This window comes from Lissotriton vulgaris, chromosome 11 (assembly GCF_964263255.1).
Source record: "Lissotriton vulgaris chromosome 11, aLisVul1.2, whole genome shotgun sequence".
Classification (NCBI taxonomy): Eukaryota; Metazoa; Chordata; class Amphibia; order Caudata; family Salamandridae; genus Lissotriton; species Lissotriton vulgaris.
This window is the reverse complement of record NC_141699.1, coordinates 645010413-645035994: the sequence shown is the minus strand read 5'-3', so window position 1 is coordinate 645035994 and position 25582 is coordinate 645010413.

Genomic DNA, 25582 nt, shown 5'->3' with positions numbered 1-25582 from the left:
TGCAGAGCTAACTCAGTTTTCGATTTAAACCCTCGGAATTGCCTGAGGGTTGGGGAATTACCGGAGTAATTGGCAATCCTAGATCTGACTTCCCCAGCAGTTCTTCGTTCTTCTTTCCACGTGGGGCGGTAGCAGCGTTACAGGCCCATTAGGAATAACGTGTCTCTTGTAAAGGAGGCCATCATACCTTAAAAAGAAAAGTTAAATGTTTGAGATGTTTCTCTGTTCTGAGTGCCCTCTTGAAATAACTGTTGTCAACAGTTTCTGCGATGCAACATCAATTTGTATAAGTAGTAAAGAAAAATATTTTCCTGACCAGAGGAAATTATTATCCCACCCGTTTGAATTACATTGAAATATGTCCGTGTTTTAAAATGCTTCTGCTAGAAGTCCCTCTGCAGTCCATCAAAACAAACAGAATATTAATGCTGTACAGACAAACCTTTCACTTCATTAGTTGACGTTCAATACCTGAATACAGCAATTAACAAACAAACGTGACCTGATAAAGTGCTGCAACTACCATCAATCAATCAATCAATCATAGCATTTATATAGCGCACTACTCACCCGGAGGGTCTCAAGGCCCTTGGGGAGGGGGGGTCCGCTACTGCTCGACCAGCCAGGTCTTGAGCTGCTTCCTGAAGGCGAGGTGGTCTTGGGTCAGGCGGAGGGGGGTCGGGAAGGAGTTCCAAGTCTTGGCGGCCAGGTGGGAGAAGGATCTTCCTCCTGTTGTGGCTCTTCGGATGCGGGGGACGGCGGCGAGGGCGTGGCTGGTCAATCGAAGGTGGCGTGTGGGAGCGTAGAAGTTGAGGCGGCTGTTGAGGTAACTCGGGCCTTGGTTGTGCAGGGCTTTGTGTGCGTGGGTGAGGAGGCGGAAGGTGATTCTCTTGTTGACCGGGAGCCAGTGCAGGTCTCTCAGGTGTCTGGAGATGTGGCTTCGTCTGGGGATGTTGAGGATGAGTCTTGCTGATGCGTTCTGGATTCGCTGGAGTCTCTTCTGGAGCTTGGCGGTGGTTCCGGAGTAGAGGGCGTTGCCGTAGTCCAGACGGCTGGTGACGAGGGCCTAGGTGACCGTCTTCCTGGTCTCGGTGGGGATCCACCGGAAGATCTTACGTAGCATGCGCAGGATGTTGAAACAAGACGAGGAGATAGCGTTGACTTGTCTGGTCATGGAGAGGAAGGAGTCCAGGATGAAGCCCAGGTTGCGTGTGTGGTCTGTTGGTTTGGGTGCGGAGCCCAGGGCGGGTGGCCACCAGGAGTCGTCCCAGGCGGAGGGCGAGGAGTCCAGGATGAGAACTTCCGTCTTGTCTGATTTCAGTTTCAGGCGGCTGGTCATCATCCATTCGGCTACGTGTTTCATCCCTTCGTGTAGGTCGGCTCTGACGGTGGCGGGGTCGTTGGTCAGGGAGAGGATCAGCTGTGTGTCGTCGGCGTAGGAGATGATGTTGAGGTTGTGTTGGCGTGCGATGGCCGCAAGGGGGCTCATGTGAACCAGATATGACACACATTTACTTAGTAACATTGGAAATGTATGAACTAGGAAGAATTGCATTTTAAATATGCAAATTAAGTAACAGAGGCATATGTGGCTAGTGTAAGAAATATAGAGTTACACAGAAAGCCATGCATTGCCTACTGGAAAAACTTGATTGTTCAGCATTTTCTGCAAGAATGCGGATCATGAGAGATATCTACATTATGAGAAATTGAGTTAGTGGTTGAGGGGGTGGCACTCTACGCAAGCAGCATCCACAATTCTTGTTAGGGTGAAAGACAAGCAAACCCCAGATTAACCTGTTCTTAACCCTCTGGTAGCTTTGCACAAACGTAGTCAGGCTTAACTTAGAGGCAATGCATAATGTATTTATGCTGCACACAAGCAGTCATAGGGTAAAAGCACAGAACAAGAAAAATCATCCTCCAATTTAGGAAAATAGAGTAACATTTTATGCATTATTTGACACCAAAAGAACAAAAATCGAATCAGTAGATACAGAGATATGCAATTTTAAAGGTTTTGAAAAATCAAGAGCTAAGAAGCCAAACCCCGGTTATCTCACCATGGTGGACCAGTTCCAAGTCACAAGTTCATACGGACCATGATGGAGCATGCACTGAATACAGAACTAAGTTCAGTCCTCTGACAAAGTACCTTGTTGCCTGGACGTCTGTCGAGGTCTACAGGTCAGCACTGAGGAGTCGTTAACGAGATGCCACGATGCGAGGCCCAGTGTTGAGATACATCACACAGCAACAGAGTCTATGACGCCATTGATGGAAGCTTGAAAAGCCATCACTTACGGCGTTGTGAAGGAAACTGTCGAATGGGGCTTGCGAGGAGTTGCGCTGTGTTGCGTTGACACTGAAGAAAAGATGCCTCGCACTGGCCCGTTGCAACTGTTGAGCTGCCTCAGTCTCGGAATAGCTAACTGGGTTTGTGGGGCGTTGCGCTGTGATGTGTCAGTGCTGAGGACAAGATGCATTGTGCGGGCAGAAGCCATTGGTGTGCTGCGTTGCTCCGCTTCAAGATGTGAGGAGTTGCTTTGACGTCGAGAAGTCTGTTATGTCCCTGTGGCTTTGAACAGACCCTTTGAGATTTCCTGGCGTTCTGGGTCCACACAGTCAGGCTGGATTCATAAGGGCAGTTTACATCAGCAGAAGAGTACTGGTGCAGCACCAGCAGGGCTTGGGCAGCAAAGCAATCCTTGATCAGCATAGCAGAGCTTGTGAAGCAGGGCAGATTTCACAGCAGGGCAGTCCTTCTTCCTGGCACATTGCACTGGTCCAGAAGTGATCTGAAATATTGGGTCTGAGGATCCACTAGTTTTACCTGGTGCCCACTTGGAATTGGGAGATCCAGAGTCCTTCCCTACAGAGATGTCTAGAATTTTCTGCTTCGCTGCCCTGTCCCAGCTTGTCTGGAAACACAAAAGACTAGTGTGAAAGCCTTTGTAAGTGTGCTGAGGCAGAGCCTTCGTGGTGTGCAAGTGTCGTAGGTGACAGTCCTCCCGCACATCCTGACAGAGATGACCCATCCTGGCAACTTCTATTCCCCTTTGTCTCACTGTCTGGAAGTAATACACAAAGACAAACTGCCTGCTTCACCTTGTCATGTGTTCCAGGATACAGGCTCCAAATGGTTAGGGCAAGAAAATACAAACTTTCTAAAGGTGGCAGTTTCATAATTGTGACTTTACAATTAAAGAGGGTTTTTAAAATACAATTCTTTACCGAACAAACTAGACTTTTTAACCTGCTCTCAATTAGAAGTTATCACGTATTACATGCAATAGCAAACCTAATGTTATCCTATTAGAGATGTAGGCCTTGCTGTAGTGAAAAATTAATGTACAAGTTTTTCATTCCCAGAGCATGTAATAGTTAAAAGTATATGCCCATGTTTTGAATAATGTGTACCTACGGGCTGCTTAGGCATACCCAAGGGGTGACATATGTATTAAAGAGAAAGGTTTAGGCCTTGCAAAATGTCTATTTTGCCAGGTCAAAATAGCAGTTTAAAATTGCACACACAGGCCGCAATGGCAGGCCTGAGAAATGCTTTAAAGAGCTCCTTAGGTGGGTGGCACAATGAGTGCAGTCAGGCCACTAGCAGAATTTAATTTACAGGCCCTGGGTACAAGTAGTACCACTTTACTAAGGATTTACAGATACATTAAGTGTGCCAATTGGGTGTAACACAATGTCACCTTAAGAGAGAGAGCACAGGCACTTTAGCACTGGTTAGTAGTGGTAAAGTGCATAGTCTCCCAAGGCCAACAATTTCTGCAACAACACGATGAGAGAAGGCAAAACGTTTGGGGATGACCTGTAATTGACCAAATGGTATTTATGTATTATTCCTGTCAACTTGTTTGGTTTTTGTGCTTATATGATCTGATAACTGAAACAAACTATTTCCTAATATTAACTTGGTTGACATAGCCAATCATATTACTTTTCCGTGTTTTTAAGCACTGCAAATAAAAGTTGTTGTCATCGCCAAATGTAACAGTACTCACTTACTGACCTCAAAGAGGTGGAAAACTAACATGGTTTGCCTGGATTCGAGTTTGTAATCTGCAGATTACAGCAGATGTGAGAAGCGAGCTTTACTCCCTCTGTGAGCCACCTGGCTGGCCCTAAGCAGTGCTTTAAGCTGGTATGTTGCTGTATTTTCTAAAACTGCACAAAGGGTAATTTCGGGTGGCATAGAGACGCAGAGAACTGTACGTGCCTACTTCACAAGTCTCCGTTTCTGCTTTAGGGTGGGAATCTTCAACGTTGTCCTGTCCTCTTGTTAATGGAGTTGCTTAGAGCGTGGCAGCACAAATTAATTGAATTTCTCCTAACTTAATTTCTTGAAATTGTTATTTAGCAGTTGGTGATCAATAATTGTTTACTGATTACTTTGCTTTATCACAAATAGAAATGGGTGCTCTGGTGCCAAAATACAGAGGGCCTCATTTATGAGGCTGTGCGTCACTTTTACGCCGCCGGTGCGTCACTTTTTGTGACGCACCAGTGGCGTAAAAAATGCGCCTTGTTGCGCCATATTTACAAAGTGACGCATCTAGGTAGATGCGTCACTTTGTAAACCCCTGCGCCACATTAAACCTGCCCCAGTTATAATGTATGCAAGGGGGGCGTTTTGACGCATGAAAGGGTCCTGGAAGTGACGCAGTGAAATCTATAAGATTTCACTGCGCCATTTCTTGGCCGCTAATGCGTCAAAATCTTATGCCTGCTTCATGGCAGGCGCAAGACTGACGCAGGCACTGTCAACATGGGACTTGCCCATGTGAAAGTACACATTGCTGGAGTTGCGTCACTTTTGTGACACAATCCAGCAATGCGTCACTTTTGCGCCTACAGATACGTCAGAAATACTGACGTATCTGTAACTCTTTGTGGCATGATGCGTCATATTATAAATAAGACGCATACATCATGACGCAGGGAGTGCGCAATGAAAAGGGACGCAGTGCTGTTTTCACGCAGCGATGCGTCACTTTTCATAAATGAGCCCCAGGGTTTCCACAGAAAACTGCACAAAGGCCTAAAATAGTGTTCTACAATTCTGGATTTTATTTTAAATGTGTCTGTATTGCGCTAATAAGGCCTCATTTACTTACTATAATGTATATAACTGTATGTTGTTATAATTCATCTCTGATGGTTATTTTTCCTTATAAACTATGAATTTTTGAAATGGCAGTTGTATTGAGTTTGGAGATTTACACTACAAAAGTGTCACCGTTAAGAATTTTAAGCGGGAAACATTCCTTTTCATTAAAAACATGTAAACTGTTTTTTAGAAACTATGTTGACCATTGGTAAAGATTCCACTCAGGCATGTACTAACTCACCAAAGAAGGGGATTATGAAATCCCAGTGCGAGATTTAGACGAATAAGTGTATGTGATCGACAAATTATAGGGATAAAAGGCTGAACAAAGTTGCAGGGGAGCCGGCGATTACACAGTAATCACCAGCACAAAAGAGATTGCGGCTGGGCCATGACAATGTCAATAGTATGGAAACGCCCAACCCTGAGGGCAAATGCTCCAGTTGAACAAAAAAACGAAAATGCGCTTTCTTTCTGCTCAAAGACCTGTCACAGTAATACACTTGATGGAAAAATAACAGAAACCATTAGGATGCTCAAAACATAACCAACCACCCAGGTTAACATCCCAAATTAAGTATGGCTTAACCCATAATAAGTTAGTGAAAATAAACATGTTTGTGCAAAACAGTAAAATTTGAAGAGGTAAGTGCCCAATAGCTCGTGTAGAAGGGTGAACATGTATAAGCAGCACACAATGATAAACAATGCAACCACCAGGCTCTCAGTCTCCGACATACAATTGCACACACATGATTTTATGGCACACATACACCAGCTTCTTAGAAAACAAGGGGCGCTCAGAGGTAGAGAACAACTGCAAAGTGTGTATGACTGAGAGATTGAGTTTTAGCACATAGACGGAGAGGTTGAGTTCTAGGAAACAGAGATACAGGTGGAAGGTATCATTTATGGATCTCATTACAAGCCATCAGTTCCGGATTACCACAGAGGCTAAGTAGGCGCCGGCCTATGGGCCCCACTCTCTCTAGGGGCCCCGAGACAACAGATCAAGATAATATTGATTTGATCTCGAAAGAATATTACAACCAGGCTTCCTTAAATTGCTTCCAAAAGACAGAAAAAATTAATCAACTCAAAGAAACAAAAACTTTACATGCAAGACTCTATAGAGAAAATACAGTATTAATGAAGTGTGACCATTGAATATTTAAAGTTTTGTTGGTTTAATAAAATTGAAAAATATATATTTTTGGTTAAATAACATAAATAGTTGTTAATGTTTTATTTTGTGCATTAAATTGGCTTATTTAAATTGTTGGTTGGTAACATTGAAAACGTACTAGGAGATCATTTGCGTGGGGGTCAACATTTCGACTGCCTAGGGGCCCCCACAGGGTTTAATCTGTCACTGCAAGCCCCTGAATTTGTATCCATTATTTCAGCCCTCCTCAATCCCCAGTAGCAGGATACCAGAGTTACTGTTGGATTGTGAAGTTAACGTCAATTATAAGTATGCTATTGCATTATAGCATTTTCATAGCGCTTACTATCCCAATGTGAGGCTTAAAGAGCTTATCCACACAAATAGCACAATAAACAGTGTGGGTCTGCGGTTGAAAGTGTTGTCTTTGCTTTGAGCCTATGAGCAAACTGTTCAAGTGCGTGTGAGGAACACTGGAGTTTGTTAATCATGTTACGGAAAGCAGCGCTTGATGGTGTGATGGATGAGGAAGTGTGAGAGATAGAAGCACATTTTTTTAATAAACCCCTATCGTCACAGTAACATCACTTATAGTGATGTTCCATGTTCCTGTGGTGATAAACCCTTTGCCTTATTTACAAGGTGGCATTAAGACACAACGCTGCCTTGTAAATAAGGACCCCTTTTACGCTACACTTAGCTTGAAAGGGGCGTGCAATGGGTGTAGTGGTGGGTGTTTCTGCCGCAACACCCATTGATTTTCAGGCTGCCCCCTATTTACAAGGGTGGTGTAAATAGGAGATGCCCATATTAAGACCAGGAAAACCAAGGTCTGAACATGGCGAAACAAGGAGAAATGCTTTATTTCTCTTTGTTTTTGCTGCTTCTATGTGTGCTGCATTGTGCAGCATGCATAGAAACAGAACATCTCCATGAATGATTGTTTATGTGCAGGAAGGTGCAGGAAGGCGTCCCTTCCCACACATAAACAATAGTTGAAAAAATGACGATTTGGAACTTCTATGTGTGCTTCACAATTTAGCACACTAGAAGTTACAAATCACCATTCTGGATGGGTTATGTGCAGGAAGGGACACCTTCCTGCACATAAATAATCATTACCTCAACGCAGGCACCCTTGCACTCTGGTGCAAGAGTGCCTGCGTTGGCGGTAGGCAGCTGAATTTAGCGCCAGCACAGGGAGAAACACAGGGATGTGCCGTATTATTGTAAACACAGTGCATCCCTGTATTTCTAAAGTGATGGAACGCGGTGTTATCAAATTTAAAGCTTACCCATGTTCCACCACTTTCTTATACATATGCCCCATAGCTTCTAAGCAGAAGCCTACGGTTCCACTGAGAAATTAGGAATTACCATGGAAAATGGGGATACCTCACTCATTTCCTGATTTCCCGTGCTGTTTCACATGGGATTTCGGGTGCTTTCTTGACAGGCAGCAAAGGGACGAAAATTGGAGACTTGGAATCTGATGTGATCAGTAATTTCTGTTACTAGCTTGTGAGAAAGTGCCCTCTCTGCATGGTTGCCCCCACTTTTTGCTGAATTGCCGATGTACTTTGACTGAGTGTGCCTTGCTGCCCTGCTAATTAGGTACCCAGTACAAAGTAGTAGTATGCTCTTTCCCTAAAACTGCATTGAAGCCTAAACTCAATTGGCATCTCTGGCCACAGGTCAGCCCCTGGTAAAATGGTACCACAGGTACCCTGGGCACTGTGACCAGAAAAGGCCTCTAATGGCTGCAGCACTTATTGTGCCACCCTTAGAGGTCCTGTACCACTACACGCACACACTGCCTTTGCAAGCTGGGTGTTTTGGTGCAAAACAAAGTGAAAAGTCGACATGGCACACATCCCTGTGTGTCATGCTTACAACCCACTGCCCTGGCATAGGTCAGTCACCCCTCTAGCTGGGTGCACTATACCAGTGGTGAGGGTACAGGTGAATGAGCTCTGAACCCCTACAGTGTATAAGTCCATTCTTAGACATTGTAAGTGCAGTGCTGCCATTAAGAGACTAATGGTGCTGGGAGTTTGTCATTACGAACTCCACAGCACCATAATGGCTTACCTGAAAACTGTACATTAAACCCACACTGATGCCAGTGTGGGATGTAATGTAAAATGCATACAGAGGGCATCTTAGAGATGTCCCCTGAAAACGAACCTACCACTAGTGTCGAGGCTGAGTGGCTGATTTCAGCTACCTCCACCAGACATGTTTCTGGACCAATGCGTCGAGAGCCTGCTTCTCTCTGGGGCCTGAAACAATGCACATCCTGGAACTTGGCTCCAAGCCTCCTCCCCCAGGATGGGCAGGGTTCACGAAGGGGAAGCTTCAAAGCCTTGCCGCCTTTGTGAGCTTCCCCAGGCCACTTGCTGCTCTCAGCAACTGGTCCTCACTGGTTGTGACCCCCACTTTGGGCAGGAGAACCAGCAGGAAAAACAAGTGAGGAAGAGAGGGGTGGCCACCTCTGCCAAATCCACCCCTCAGGTGGGAGAGGCAAGGTGAAGCACAACTCTCAGTCCATGCCATCTTAACGATGCCCCCCTGACACTGGAGGGTGGCATAATAGGGGGTGTACCCACCCCAGGGAAGGGACACATTGGTCCCTGCCTTTTACCTACCTGTAACGCCACTAAATCTAGTATTTAGGGGCACCCCTGAACCTTGCTTCCTCAGACAGGAAGAAACTACAAGAAGAAGAAGAAGGACTGAACAGCTGTGCAGCATCTAACAAGAGGAAGACGCCCACTGACTTGGTCCCAGCCCTACTAGCCTGTCTACCCCTCGAACCTGCTCTTGCGAAATGCCGGTGTGTCCTGCAACCAGCAACTTCGAAAACCCCGGAGGACCTGCCTGCCTTCAAATACAAAGACTCTGTCTCCCGTGAACACCAGATTTGTTCATCTGCAACCTTTGGCTCCAGCTGGACAATGCAGGTCTGCCCTACTCAGCACTCACCTTCCACAGCCCGAGCTCGTGTGGGCAAACATCACAAGGAGGTCACTGCGGTGATCCTGACTCAAAATTCGGTGACCCCTGACCTGCCTCAAGCCTCCAGCCAATGCCCGCAGCCTAAAACCAGAAGAACCCCCTAACAGCGACCAGTAGCTAATAAGAAGATTCGACCCCAAAAGGCACTCTTGCACCCGACGCCCCACAGCCTTGTGTGCCCAAACTGACGGTGTCTACCCAACCCCTAACTTCCCAACTTAACTCTCGAAGTGGTGGCCGCACCCAGAAGGCCTTCGTCCACAAGCCTGCAGTGTCTTTACAAACCAGAGGTTCTCTATTGAAAACAACAGGGTGTCTGACATCGAAACAGCACCCTGCACCCGGCTGGCCTAGTGCCGCTAGTGGTACAAATGTTGTGCTACCTTGCTTCCCCATTTGCCCTGAACTAAGATCCAGGAGCTTTGCTCCCAAAGTCAAGTGGCCTGCTAGTCAGCAGCCACCAACCGGAGGCCCCCTATCCCCCATTGGATAACATTGGGCCTCAGCACAAGAGAATCATTTTTCCAGATTTTGTGTGATCAAAGCCCCAACCAAATGAAAGGCGGGTGTGTGATGACAATATTTGATATGGCTTCAAATTAACATATTGTTCTTCTGCACCATAGTAGGAATACGGTGAATATTGACAACGGCAGCATGGTCATGTGGTAGGGCGAGTAATGGGATCTGTAAAAACAATCTTTGCATTGTGTACGTGCCCCATTGCAATACAGGTCTTTAGGGCAACTTGTACCTGATGCCCTATCACCCCATGCCCCAACTCACAGGATGTGACAGCTCCTAAGGTGATATTACTTTGTTAATCGGTAACAGCTTGCTTTTCACCATAGGCTTGTTCTTGTCTTAGGCGTGATGTAACAACCTCAATATATTCAGCTGATATCTAGGGTGATGTGTTAACTGCTTCTTTCTAAGCTAATTAGAGAAACAGGCACCTCTTGATTAATAGTTGCATTTGTCGTATTTGTTCTTGTGGTTGGTCACCATATTTTTGAGTTGTTTCCCACCTGATTGACTGAGAACTCTCAATTTAAGGAGTGACTGCTGGCAGAGGCAAGCCCTCTGCCTCCCTTAAAACTGCGAGACTATGAAAAGCCTTTTACTAGATCTGGCAGTGATACAATTGATACAATGAGTTACATCTCCCACCCAAAAGCTAGTTCACCTACTAGACCCTATTTTTTCAAATATACAGGAAATGACCTCAGATTACCAAATAGATTTTTACCGGTCTGACCGTAAGATTATACCTTTTCAACTCTGTAGAACAGGCAGTAAAGTCATCCCATCTCACCAACCCAGACTGAGATGTTTCTGGTCAAAGCTGGACACAGCAGCATGAGAGAGAATGCTTACCAACTCCAACCTAGAAATGGTGGGGGGGATATTGATGATAGGTACACTGGATTTGAGGTATGGATGAAAAACGCCTTGAACCATCTAGCCCCTTTAAGACAACAAAAGGTGAGATTTTCTTGAGGTCCGGCCCCATGGTGCTCAACAAAACTTATAGAACTAAAATAAGAATACAGAAGAATGGAAAGCACATTGAGAAAAAGTTTGATGAAATTTGTAAGGATAACTATAAGAGAGCAGTCAAAAAATATTATTATGCAATCAGGCAAGCTAGAATTAGTTATATTGCCAATATGATTGATAATGCTTCAAATTCATCTAAAGAACTGTTCCATTAGGTGAACAGCCTGATGAAACCAGTCCAAAATCAAGCTGGTCTTCCTCAATCAGAGGCACAATGCACAATGCTTGCTAACCTTTCCTTGAAAAGGGGAACAACATCCTCCTCACACTCGAAGAGGATCGTGTCATAATTCAGTCTTTACAGACGCCGCATGTTAGCAAAGCAGGCAAGGAACGTCTAACGGCCTTTCGGCCTATTAATTTGTAGGTCGTAGAAGAAATTTAAAAACTGTAAAATTAAGCTTTTCACAAGACCCAGCCCCCCTGATACAATGCTAAAAGGTGGAAATGTTGTGTTATCTCCTTTGACAGACATGTTCAACTACTTTTTACAGTCTGGGACATTCCCTCCTACACGGATACGGTAAACAGTCTACATGTCATTTTTTTGTATCAACAGGCAATAGTATTGAGTTAATAATTTCGGAGGGATGGAATATCGAAATCAAGAATATCGATGACCTGAATATTGATCTGAAGGTAAGAAATATTGTTTTTGTTAATATCGATAGCAAAACTATTGATGTTACTAATATCAATATTAATATTAGTGTTATGTATTTTATTTTATATGTTTGCTTTTATAGTTTTTGTTAATTATTGTACTAATTTTAAAATGTATGTATTACATTTTTTAGAAGTTAGTAATAATTTATTTAATTAAATTATGCATTTTAGTACCATAGCAGGTTGTGGGTGTATAGGGGAATGGGGTGGGAAGTAATTTAATTATAGTAAATCAATAAAATATTTTTTCAGAATTATTAAATATTTTTTATTAAATTTTGCGTTTTAGTTTTGTAGCGGGTTGTATGTCATTTTAATGTATTGTTATTGATAAAAAAATGTATGTTGATTAGTTATAAATTGGTAAATCTTTTTTATTAATTGGTAATTAATTTTTATTATTTGGTAATTAATTTTTATTAATTGATTAATTGGTAATTATATTAAGTGTATTAATGTATTATTGAAGTGTGTTGTGAGGTTATAGGGTAATAGGATGGGAAGTAATTTAATTGTATTAAGTAAATATTGTTCAGTATTGATAATTACAATATTGTTTATCAACTATTAATTGGTAATACATGTCTAATAATCATTTTATTTTTTTAGTGAATCATTTATGAATTTTTAATTGGTAAATACATTTGATTTTTTCAAAATGTATGTGTGTTTATCAATAAATTTGTGTTAATTAATTATTAATTGCTAAATGTTTTTTAATAATTATTGTTTTTGGTACTGATTTTATTTTATTTTTTATTTGATTATTATTTGTTAATAAATGTTTAATAATTAGTATTTAATTGTATTTATTTTAATTGTTAATTCATTATTAATTGATAATTTTTTTAAATTATTTCTAATTTAATTAATTTGTTGTAATTTAATTGTTATTTTTTACCCAAAAATTATTATTTTAATTATTAGTAAGTTGTTCTGACCCCTATGCTATCCAACACTTTCCCTACTGTTGTACCTTCTGGAGTTGGAATAGTAATTTTAACCCCTACGCTATCCAACACTTTCCCTACTGTTGCATACTCTGGAGTTAGAGTAGTAATTTTAACACCTACTCTATCCAACAATTTCCGTACTGTTGCACCCTCTGGAGTTGGAATAGTAATTTTAACCCCTACGCTATCCAACACTTTCCCTACTGTTGCACTCTCTGGAGTAGGAATAGTAATTTTTACCCCTACGCTATCCAACACGTTCCCTACTGTTCCACTCTGTGGAGTTGGATAATTAATTCGTACCCCCACACTAACCAATATTTATTGTTTTAGTTAATGTAGTGTCTAATTTATTTAAAATAATTTTTTTTAATTTGTTGTATATAGTTTTGATATTTTTATTCATGTTATTGTTGTATGCGTATGTATGTATTCATAATTTATAAAATATTTAACAATTTATACGTTTTTAGAGTAATTAATTGTAAATATTAATAAGTAAGTATACATTATATATATATATGTTTACTTTTTATATTATATGTATTACTTATAATTTTAAATATATTTTTAACTATGTTTATTTTAATTATATGTGTTATTTATAAAAAAATATATATATTATTTTTAAACATTAGAAAAAATGATTTTTTTTACAACGATATTTCTTTTTTTCAATATTTTTGTACTTACCTTAATGTAGATAGGACTTCGATATTTTTGACATCAATATTCCACATCCGATATTTTTGATGTCGATATTTTCAACATCGATATACTGTCAGTGATTCCATGGATACATACCATTGTCAATTGTTTGCTAAAAAAATCCTCTGCTGACCACTTAAAATGTAAAAATTGCAGACCTATTTCCCTCCTTCCAGGACCAAGCAAAATCTTAGAGAAGTTTGTAAACAAGATTCTCTCCTTTTACCTTGAGATAAATGGTGTATCACATCATTCCAAGACTGGCTTTAGGCCAGAAAGTAGTATGGAAATTGCTCTGCCTGCAGTCAGTGAAGAACTTAGAGCCATCCTTAATCAAGGTGGTTTATAGGCTTTAATTCTACTGGATCTCAGCACCGCCTTTGACATGATTTTACATCCTTTTTTGGTTCAAAGGCAGGAAGAAGCAGGTATCGCTAGGATAGTGCTAAAATGCTTTGCCTCTTTCCTTGAAAACAGAACTTTACAAGTGTGTGAAGAAGCCATTCTGTCAAATAGCCATCCCCTAAAATTTGAGGATCCCCAGGGCACTAAGTCCTACTCTGGTTAACCTATATGTTCACCCATTGCCAAGGTTGCAGTGACTTGTGGTTTCTGAATCATATCTTAAGCAGATGACACACAAATTGTCATCTCCCCAGCACCGAAAAGACCTCTAATCAACTCAACAACTGGCTTAAGCTGGTAGTAGACTTCATGTCTGCAAGCAGTTTGAAATTAAATGGAGACAAGACGGAAGTCATAGTGGTAGGTAATAATCGGTACCAGTTGGTCGAGTTGAATTTTGCCAGAGTTTCTCGGCACTTAGCCCAACCCTAAATCTGAGGTCTTTGGATCAACAGCAAGCTGTTAATGGAGGTGAAGTCTGAGAAATTGGTCTCAAACTGTTTTGGCCTACTCAGGACACTAAGGAAACTTTAAAGATGGCTGAATGAATCACCATGTAGAGTAGTCGTACAAGGTCCAATATCAAGACTGGATTATGGCAACGCTCACTGCCTGGGGAGTCCCAAATCTGTCATAAAAAGACAGGTGATCCAAAACGCTGCAGTCCAGATTCCTCTAAATATCCCTAAACCTCAAACACCACAGCAGCCCTGCCAACGTTACACTGGCTCCCTGTGTTTAAGACAATTCAGTTCAAGGCACTGTGTCCTGCTCATCGAGCAATGTACAAGAGGTAGCCTTGGCTGATACAAAGACTATTAAGCAGTAGCGGCTTGCACAGGTAAGAGCGATGGGTGGTAGGGCGGGGCTGGGGTGGTGCGGGGTGGTGGACCTCGACAGATGACGGGTAAGTAATCTTAAATAAATACATACCACCACTTACCTTGAGCTCACCACATTGCTTGGCGATGCAGCGAGCGCAAGGTACGTGATTTTCTTTCTTTATTTAATGAATATTACTTAACCCGTTGTCTGCCGACTTCCACCACCCCCGAGCTTCCCCGCCTCTTCGCTCTTTACTGTGTGAGCCGCTAACTATGGTAAGACCCTACAATCCCACAAGAAAGCTTCGTTCTACAAACCAGCAGCTGTTTGAAATCTCTAAGATTAAAAAATGCAGGGGTTGAGGACACTATTTGCCTTTCTTGCTCCTAAACTCTGGAACGCTCTTCTACTGGGAATAAGAAAGGCCGAGTCTGAATAAAGATTTAGAAAACTTTGAAGAACTTCCTGTTTAGCTAAACTTTGCAAAACTACTCTTCAGCAAACATGTAAGCACAAGGCTATGTTACAGAAACAATGCCTCAGCACTGGGAGGCCCTTTTGGGTAGCCATGCGCTTTAGAAATCAAATAGAATAGAATAGAATAGAATAGAATAGAATAGAATAGAATAGGATTGGGGTTTGGTGACAAACTACCAAAATGAAAATATTTCTTGCTAGTAACAGCTCACTTTCACCCCAATACAGTGGGATTGTTGCTGATGCCATCTTGATTACACGCGATCATTGCAGGTTTAAGTACTCCTCAAGTGTTGGATATGTGAAGTGCAGAGATCTTTCACGTGTGGAGCAGACTCCTTGCTTCCAGTGGTGCTAGTACTCTCTTCTGCTGTATCTGCCCAACCTTTGAAACAGTTTGTGGTCTCAAAGGTAATGCATGTAAATATTGCATTTATGATTGAAAATGAGTTATATGGAGGATATGTTGCTAGAATTCTGATCTTATGCTATTTCCTTCTTCATTTTTTTTATCAAGGAATTGGAAGTTTTGAGGATTTTAGTGGGGCGCCATCTTTATTTTATGGCCCAGCTAAAATGGGTATAATTTATTGGACACCGGGTCTCCTAGATTGTAATCTGGATTGTAATCATTTTCATTGCTTTCTTTTGGCCACAATTGCGCTGGTTCTTTCACTATAAACACCCAATTACAGGGTTGTGTTCTTTAGTTATGCTCCCAGAAACTAGTCAGTGTCTGTACCTGCCATGTGTTGACCTCCTGCTCCCCTGCTTTTCATGGCTTTTCCATGTAAATTAAGCCTTAGCACTATTGTGGTCACATATAACATGATCTCAAAGTGTTGCTTTGTGGTTTGTTAATGCCCAATCATTGTCTATTATGAATGCTAGTTGTTGCCTTTGGTTCACTGCCAAGCACAGTTGAATGGTTTCATTCCTAGTTTGGTGTCAATGCTACATGAGTGCAAAACAGTGCTTAATTGGTAATAGAATGGGTGCCAGTTCCCAAAGCTTCGCTTGGAAACCACGGCCGGGGCATTTAAAGGACGGCGCACCGAATACCAAGATTGCGTAGTGTTGATCTGACCTTATGGGTTTTCCTTCCACTATCAGGCACTCCCTACACCTTTATCTCACTCGTGCAGTTTCCTGCTTCTCCCTCTGCAATGACTTTCCCATCCTTCTCATCCTAATTTTTTCCCCTTTATGTGGACCCCACCTGCAACCAACGGCTCAACTTAAGCACTGGTGCCTAGGGGTCATACGTCCCTACCCCCTAATTTCTTTTATAGGCAAGGGATCATATATGCTGCTATACTGTAGTTAACAGTCCCAAATCTCTCATATGTACTTTGACGAGACAGTAATGCTTATTGTACTAAATCATTTATGCCTGTGCAGGCAAATATCTCTTTCGCCATTTTAGAGCATAGCATTTTGCATTTGTGTGAAGGGCAGAAGCATCACGACTGCGCACCGTTACCTGCATTTGTGGACTTTTTGTAGTATACTTTTTTTTTCAAGTATTCATGGAGGGGGAACAACCACCACAGAGGGCATAATCAATTTGAGTCTGTTGTGTAAGTGCAATCATCACTGTCAATATGCTTTTTAGCTCTCATCTATTCCATCCCGTAGGGATGGTAGGCGAGATTTATAGTAAGCTTTTCGAAAAGTCTACCCATTGCGGATCGAGTACAGTTTATGTGAGCCAGGTGCATGCACAGGAATTCGCTCCCCCTACCCCTCCCACAAAGCAAGACAAGACAAGGCCATCAAAGCGACCGCGGCCGCTCTGATTCCATTTGCCACCAGCCACTTCACGCGCTCCGCAGGTCATAAACAGGACTATCTTCTTGTGAATTGAAATGCTGGCATGGTTGCTCTCACTTGCTGTCCCTCTTGCCCGCTGCCTCGCCCCAACTCCTGCATTCCATACCCTACTCACTTCTGTACCTCATGCGGAATTCTCCTTTCTATCCAGCTCTGCTAACTTGCTGCTATGCTTCATTTTCTCTAACCACGCTTCTGTCTGTTCAGCCTCACCCTGTCTCTCTTAGTCCTCGCCTCTCTGCACCCCCATCCCGGCATCCGCTCCCTCCCTTTCATTCACTCTTTGCCCCCCTTCTCTCTCAAACACACCCCCTCTTCATGTCATATCTTCTGGCTTCGCGTTCTCTCTCACACCATGTCTTCTCTCTTGCTCTCTCTCACACACTCTCTTCTGTCTCTCGCTCTTTCTCACACACTCTCTTCTGTCTCTCATCTGTCTTTCGCTCTCTCTCACACACTCTCTTCTGTCTCTCGCTCTGTCTCACACACTCTCTTCTGTCTCTCGCTCTGTCTCCCACACTCTACTCTGTCTCTCGCGCTCTCTCTCACATAGTTCCATTTTCTTGTTTCCGCTTTGCTTACATTCTTTCATTTGTTTTCATGCGTGAGTAGTGGGCAATTATTACCCGACAGTTTTTTACCCCTTGATTTTAACATAATTTCAGGGTAACACCACCTCAAAACAACGGACACACACACACCAACTATTGCTTGGCGACTACAAAACCTCAGAGTCAGTAGTCACGTTATGCACAGACACAAACAGAGCCAAGCTATTCCTCGGTGTGTACTTAAACTTACAGCCACGCTATGCACAGCACAGGCATTCAGAGGGAGCATGCCTTCTGGGCTCTGGGAGTTTAAAGGCTGGGCCCGGGAGGTCCGCATGGATTAGTGGACCTGCCAGCTCTCATCAGTTTTAGAGTAATCCAGTGTTTTTTTCCTGAAGGTTTCCGTTTAGCCTATTTTTATCAGACACGCTCCAACGTGTATTAAATATATTTCTTAAAAATGCTTTTTTTCCGCTGTCGGACCTTAATGTTGCTTTTATGTATGTGTACTTTTTTAAGCTATAATCTAACACACTGGATTCTAGGTTCATAACTCTGATACCTGCAGCCAAGATTTACTCTGTTAATGGGTAACTGGGGATTTCCACAAGTGACCAGAAACCCGGCCCCCTCCATTGGTCAGTCACATGAGCTAGTCGAGGAAACAGGACAGCTTAGATGAACATGGCAGCAAGTAATCTGCCAGTAGAAAATACCCCAAATTTGGTTGGATAACCCCCCTCCTGCTTCCCAACTCCCTCACCACCGATATACTTACATTTGGTATCTTACTTGCTCGCATCACATACTGAAAATTGTCATGCACATGTAGTTGCATTAGCAAACTAAAAGATATCTTTCAAGTGATTAACTGAAGGGTAAATTTGCAATTCAATATTAAACATATAGTGAGCCCCTAGAATGCATCCAATTCTGCATATTGTCCGAGGGAATGCAACACATCTTAATGAAGTGATATCCGAAGGATGGAAAAAAGGTGCAATATGGGAAAATAAATTACATAAAAACTATGGAAGCCTGGCAGAAGGGAATACCAAAAAGAAAAGCAAGTACAGGGACGGTATAGAGTCAAAATAGAGTTTTTATTATCGACTAGACATAATATCGAGTAAAAATATAGAATAGACATAATATCGACTAGACATAATATAGACTACCAAAATATCGACTAGAAAATTTTTATATTGAATAGAATGGACATAATATCGAATCAAAAATGTAGAATGGACATAATATCGACTAGACAGAATATAGACATCAAAAATATCGAATTTAAGGTAAGTTAATATTCATTTTAAATGTTTGTGTAATATAATTCTGTAGCGGGTTGTGGGTTTATAGGGGAATAGGGTGGGAAGTAATTTAATTATAATTAATTAAATATGTTATTGTATTTATTGTTATTTATTTAGAATGAATTGTTAATTAATTATTAATTGGTAATTAATTAAAATATAATTGGTAATTAATTTTAAATGATTAATTTATAAATATGTTAATTTTGGTAATTTATTTTCTGTAGAGGGTTGTGTGTTTATAGGTGAATAGGGTGGGAAGTAATTTAATTATAATTAATTTAATATGTTATTTTATTTATTGGTATTTATTTAAAATTAATTGTCAATTAAATATTACTTTGTAAATAATTAAAATATAATTGGAAATTAATTTTAATTGTTTAATTGATAAATATGTTAATATTAGTAAATTATTTTCTGTAGCAGGTTGTGGGTTTATAGGGGAATAGGGTGGGAAGCAATTTAATTATAATTATTTAAATATGTTATTTTAATTATTGTTATTTATTTAGAATTAATTGTTAATTAATTATTAATTGGTAATTAATTAAAATATAGGGTCCTATTAGGATGGCGGATGGACCTGCGTCGGTCTGCCACCCCAGAGGAGGAGGGACCGTCTGCAGGGGCAGGGGCGGTCCCTCCGTGCTAATTAGGATGTGACCGCCACCCTGGCGGTCACATCCTGTATTATTAACATTGCGGCGGGTGCTGCTTGAAGCAGCACACGCCTCAATGTTAAAAAAATGCATGTTTACCTTTGCATGCACGAAGCTGCAAGCACCGCGTGGTGCCTGCCGCTTCGTGTACGCAAAGGCAGGTGCACGCCCCACCCTCCCTTCACCCCTGGGGGCCTGCAACGGGCCCCTGAAGAAAACACTATATGCCTTTCAACAGCGGAAATGCCGCCGTGGAAAGGCATAGGAGCGCCCCCATCCTAATGGCACCACCAGCCATGTTAGAGCTTTTCCGCCACGGTCGGAAGGCGACCACGGCGGAAAAGCGGCGGACTGAAAAAAGATGCCCCAGCCATCCTAATCTGGCGGGGGGTCTTTTCTCAGTCTGCAGCGGATAATCTGCATCCTCCGGGCCGGCGGTGGCTTCCGCCGGCCCGGAGGATGCGGATTATCCGTTATCATAATCGGCCCGATAATTTGTAATTTATTGTAATTGATTAATTGATAAATATGTTACTTTTATTACATTATTTTCTGTAGTGGGTTGTGTGTTTATAGGGGAATAGATTGGGAAGTAATTTAATTGTAAGTAATTACATTTTTTAAATATTTTTTTGTGTCTAATTTTAATTTATTTTTATTTTTATTGGTAATTGGTAAATAATTAGTATTAGTAGGTAATTTTTATTATTAGTTAATTTTTAATTTGTAATTTTAATTGATTAATTAATATATTTTATAAAATTGTAAAATATTTGAATTATTTTGTAATTGGTATTAATATTTATGTTATTTATATTTATATATGAAGTATTTACTTTCCCTACTATTGCACTCACTGGAGTGGGAATAGTAATTTTTACCCCTACGCTATCCAACGCTTTCCCTACTGTTGCACTCACTAGAGTGGGAATAGTAATTTTTACCCCTACGCTATCCAACGCTTTCCCTACTGTTGCACTGTCTGGAGTTGGAATAGTAATTTTTACCCCTATGCTATCCAAACGCTTTCCCTACTGCTGCACTCTCTGGAGTGGGAATAGTAATTTTTACCCCTACGCTATCCAACGCTTTCCCTACTGATGCACTCTCTGGAGTTGGAATAGTAAATTGTGCCCCTATGCTATCCAACGCTTTCCCTACTGTTGCACTCTCTGGAGTAGGAATAGTAGTTTTTACCCCTATGCTATCCAACGCTTTCCCTACTGTTGCACTCACTGGAGTGGGAATAGTAATTTTTATCCCTACGCTATCCAATGCTTTCGCTACTGTTGCACTCACTGGAGTGGGAATAGTAATTTTTACTCCTACACTATCCAACACTTTCCCTACTGTTGCTCTCACTGGAGTGGGAATAGTAATCTTTACCCCTACGCTATCCAACGCTTTCCCTACTGATGCACTCTCTGGAGTTGAAATAGTAAATTGTGCCCCTATGCTATCCAACGCTTTCCCTACTGTTGCACTCACTGGAGTGGGAATAGTAATTTTTACCACTACGCTATCCAACGCTTTCCCTACTGTTGCTCTCTCTGGAGTGGTAATAGTCATTTTTACCCTCTCACTATCCAACGCTTGCCCTACTGTTGCACTCTCTGGAGTTGGAATAGTAATTTTTACCCCTACGCTATCCAACGCTTTCCCTCCTGTTGCGCTCAATGGAGTGGGAATAGTACTTTTTAACCTTACGCTATCCAACGTTTTCCCTACTGTTGCGCTCTCTGGAGTGGGAATAGTAATTTTTACCCCTACGCTATCTAACGCTTTCCCTACAGTTGCACTTTCTGGAGTGTGAATAGTAAATTTAACCCTCTCACTATGCTACGGAAAAAATATTGTACATGTTTTGTTAATAATCTGTATATATATATATATATATATATATGTTTAAAAAAAAAAAATTAAGTTACATGAATTATTTATTAATTTTAAGTTTATTTAAGTATTTTAAGTATGTTTAAATTAATTATATTACTTTTAAATTACTTTTAAGATATTTAAAAAATTCGATATTTTGACTGTCTATATCTTTTCCTATAGATATTTTGTAGTCGATATTTTTGTACTTACCTGTTTGTAGATAGGAAGTCGATATTCTGGCATTCTACATTTTTACCTCGATATTTTGGCAAGTTGATATTTTGACTATCGATATTCTGTCAGTGATCCTACAGGGACGTATTTCGAAGGAAAGATTATCCCATTTCTGATGGAATCACTGTGTTAAGGTTTTTTCCCCACTTATTTTTTCCTAAAAAACTGTCTATGTTGCGGACATTCTGAGAACAGTTACTCAGACGAGGGCCTCAAATTCCTATTAAACCAGGACCCATACATCTTTCAACTAGTCCCTCACAGGCACACAACACTCGACTGGGAAACTCCTTTTCCACAGTGAACCCTGATTCAACTTACACCTCAACAATGTCTCTTTCAACTCCCTATCAGCCAAATCAGTCGGGGAGCTCTGGCTCCCTTCATTCCTTCCTGGATGGTTAACACCACACTCTTCTTACCCTTCTGTACTCCACCAGTTTCCCACTTGAAAGGTCACTGTTCTCTATTTTTGCACAGGCTCACAAACACCAGGTTTGCCATATTTCCTCCCCAGCTCAACAATTCTTGGCACTAACCACATGCCCTTGTGACCCTTGCCTAAACCTGACCTTTCTGTTTAAACCCTCTGGTCTCCCAAGGGCTCCTCCCAGCTCTTGTTTTTGTTTTGATTGTTCTCTGAGACATTCCTGCAGCTGTTACTTCTCCAGTGAGACAAAGTCACTTCCTCCTTTTCTGTCCTCCCTGTTTCTTTCCCTGTCTCCACCCTCTGTCGTGCTCCCTTCCTCCGCCCTCTCCTTCTTTCCCTCCCTTTCTAATCTAAACCCTCTCTTTTCCTTTCCTCCATTCTCTCTTCCATTCTACTCTTCCCTCCAATGTCTCTTTCCTCTATATACCAATTTATTTAATCCGTAGCTGTGCTCTCTTTTCCCCTTCCCCTCTTCATTCCCTCCACTGGTCTCTCCTCTTTTCCACCCATTATTCTTCCTTTAAATCCTTTCTTTTCCAGATTCCTCCCTCCCTCCCTCCCTCACACTTCTCATCTCCCTCTAAGACTGCCCTGATCTACACCACCCTCCCTGCCCTGCCTCTCTCCATTGCATCCCTCCATCCCCCCTGCCCTCCCTCTCTCTGATTCCTCTCACACTGCCAGACTCCTGCCCACTAGTGCACTAAGATGCTCCCAGCCGAGCACTGGAACCAGTGGATCCAACCACAGCCCATCCATCACTCTTATCAGTGGCCATGTGGCAGCTCGGTGGGCCCTGACACCAAGGGGAGGGGGACCTGCGGTGGCCGGGCGGGAGGGGGCTGGTAGCTTAAAAGAAACTTTGCATAATGTATGTAGGCCAGGAATATAAACAGTCAACAATACAATGCAATGCTTTGCAATAATGCTTTATTGTGATTACCGAAGGTCCAAGGATTGCCAAAGCTATACATTAGAAAAATGCACCTAGCCGGGCGGTACGTGTGCACGCGAGTGGTATCCTCGTCACACGCCTTGTGTCCGTTATTAATGGCTTCGCGCCAGCATTGCTTGAGGGCTGGAAACCCAGCCTGGAGCTTTGCATCACTTCTCGAGGTCCTTATTTGGAGCACAGTCTCCTGTTCAGGGGGGCACCTCTATGGGGGAAGCGCTTTCAGTCTGGAGCAACACACACACAACCCTACACACACACACAACCCCACACACACACATACCCACACACACACACAACCACACACACCCCACCCACACACACAACCCACTCACACACTGCCCACTCACACAGACCACTCACACACTGCTCCCTCACACACTGCCCCTCACACATTGCCCCCTCACACACAAACACACAACCCCACACACACAACCCCATACGCACAACGCCACACACACACAACCCCACAGCCACACACACACAACTACACACACACACACACAACCACACACACACCAGGATAGCAAAACATAGCATAGCAAAACAAAACATAACATAGCATAACAAAACATAGCATAGCATAAGAAAACATAGCATAGCATAACAAAACATAGTATAGCATAACAAATTACAAAAACATAGCATAACAAAACACAACAAAACATAGCATAGCACAACAAAACATAGCATACCATAACAAAACATAACATAGCATAGCATAACAAAACATAGCATAACATTACAAAACACATAAAAACATAGCATAGCGTCACAAAACATAGCATAGCATAACAAAACAAAGCAAAGCATAAAAAAACTTAGCATAAGAAAGCATAGCATAGCATAACAAATCATAGCATAGCAAAACAAAGCATAGCATAATAAAACACAACAAAACATAGCATAGCATAACAAAACATAGCATAGCATACCAAAGCATAGCATAACAAAACATAGCATAGCAAAACAAAGCATAGCATACCACACACAACAAAACATAGCATAGCATAACAAAACATAGCATAGCAAAACAAAGCATAGCATAGCAAAACATAGCATAGCATAACAAAACATAGCATAGCATAGCATAACAAAACACAGCATAGCATAGGATAGCAAAACATAGCCATAGCATAGCATAACAAAACAAAGCATAGGATAGCAACACAAAACATAGCATAGCATACAGCATCACTCAGCACCACCACAGCATCACTCAGGGGCACCATAACATCACTATGCGCTACCACATCATCACTGAACGCCACAGCATCACTTGTTCGCCACCACATCACTCAACGCCACCACAGCATCAATCTGTGCAACCATTCAACAACAACTGGTTCAAATATGTTCTCTCAATGTTTCACGCTTTTTTACAAATGTCACAAAAAGATGTTAATAGTTCACTTCTGTTCTTGGATTTTCATCACAATAAAATACACTGAACATAATCTTCACAAAAGGTATTTATAAAAGTTTAAGCTATTGCCATTATATATTACAATAACGTTTATTTAAGTATTAATTATTACCAAAAAATAAAAGCCATTGTTATTTGTAATATCAATACATCTAAGTCACGTAAATACAACACATATTGCATTACAAATGCTATAGGTGTCACATTTGCGAAAGTTCAAACTTTTGGCATTGTAAATGACAAAGCTATTAATTTAGCTATTTTCAAAACCAACACATAAATACAAAATGTGTCATTTACAATACCAATAGCTCAAATTTCTAATGTGAGACCTATTGCATTGCAAATGCTTGTTGATGCCAGTTTTTGACACGTCCATGTGTGCTCGAATGTCAAAATCCTTTGTTTCTCAATGGGAGAAGCACAGGTGACTTCCTTAGATGAACATAATACTTTCAATTACCTCCAAATGTGTTTTCATCATGATCTTTGGAATTAGTTTGACATTTTCTAAACTCTGCTGAGTGTTTGATGCATATAGGTTTCCAAGTATGATTTGTTCAATTCAATGTGCTGTTTTATTATGTGACTGAGTAAAATAGAGACAGATTTACAATGAACTGGTTGCAAATGCCTGATTCCAATAAATTCACTTTACAAACTGATTTTTGTACTAACAGGTTGGTTTCCAACATTCCTATTCGACAATTTAATCTACCTTATTAATATTGAAGAGGAAGGGCACAAATCGATTCGAGGCCATCACAGGCATGATGGCCAGCTAGGGTCAGCCAATCACCACATCTGTGATTGTCTCTTAACAAGGAAAATCCTTAATGCAGCCATTTTCCCTAAATAAAACTTGGCTGCATTAAAAAAAAAATCAAATAAAGTGTGTTTCAAAATTGGCTGTGGTTCCCTGGCCCATGGCTTACACCAACGTACACTTTTTTTTAAAAAGATTAACAAAAGAGAATATGACCCCATGTATTCTCCTAGGTTTTACTCCACAAAGTAATGCATGCTATAGGTTGTACTCTTAGCTATCAACAATGGAACCAGCTGGATGCAACTAACATATGGTAACGGTTTAGGGAGGGGAAAGTCCAAGTCTAGAGTGCTGTATTATTTGTGACATGGAGTCACCATTACTCCACATCCTGGTGAAAGCTGAGTTGGCCCTGTTTGGATATATTTTAAACTGTCATATCTAGATTACACAAATATTTATGCAATTGGCGCACTAACTTTCTAAGTCATTGCAGAACTTTAACTTGAGCTGAGTCTTTGGAGTTACCATAGCAGCAAGAGGCCCCATATCATGATTGAAAGGTTCAACTAGTCATGGTTTCAAATGTAAGAGTATTTCACCCACTTTCTATCTAAACCCTTATT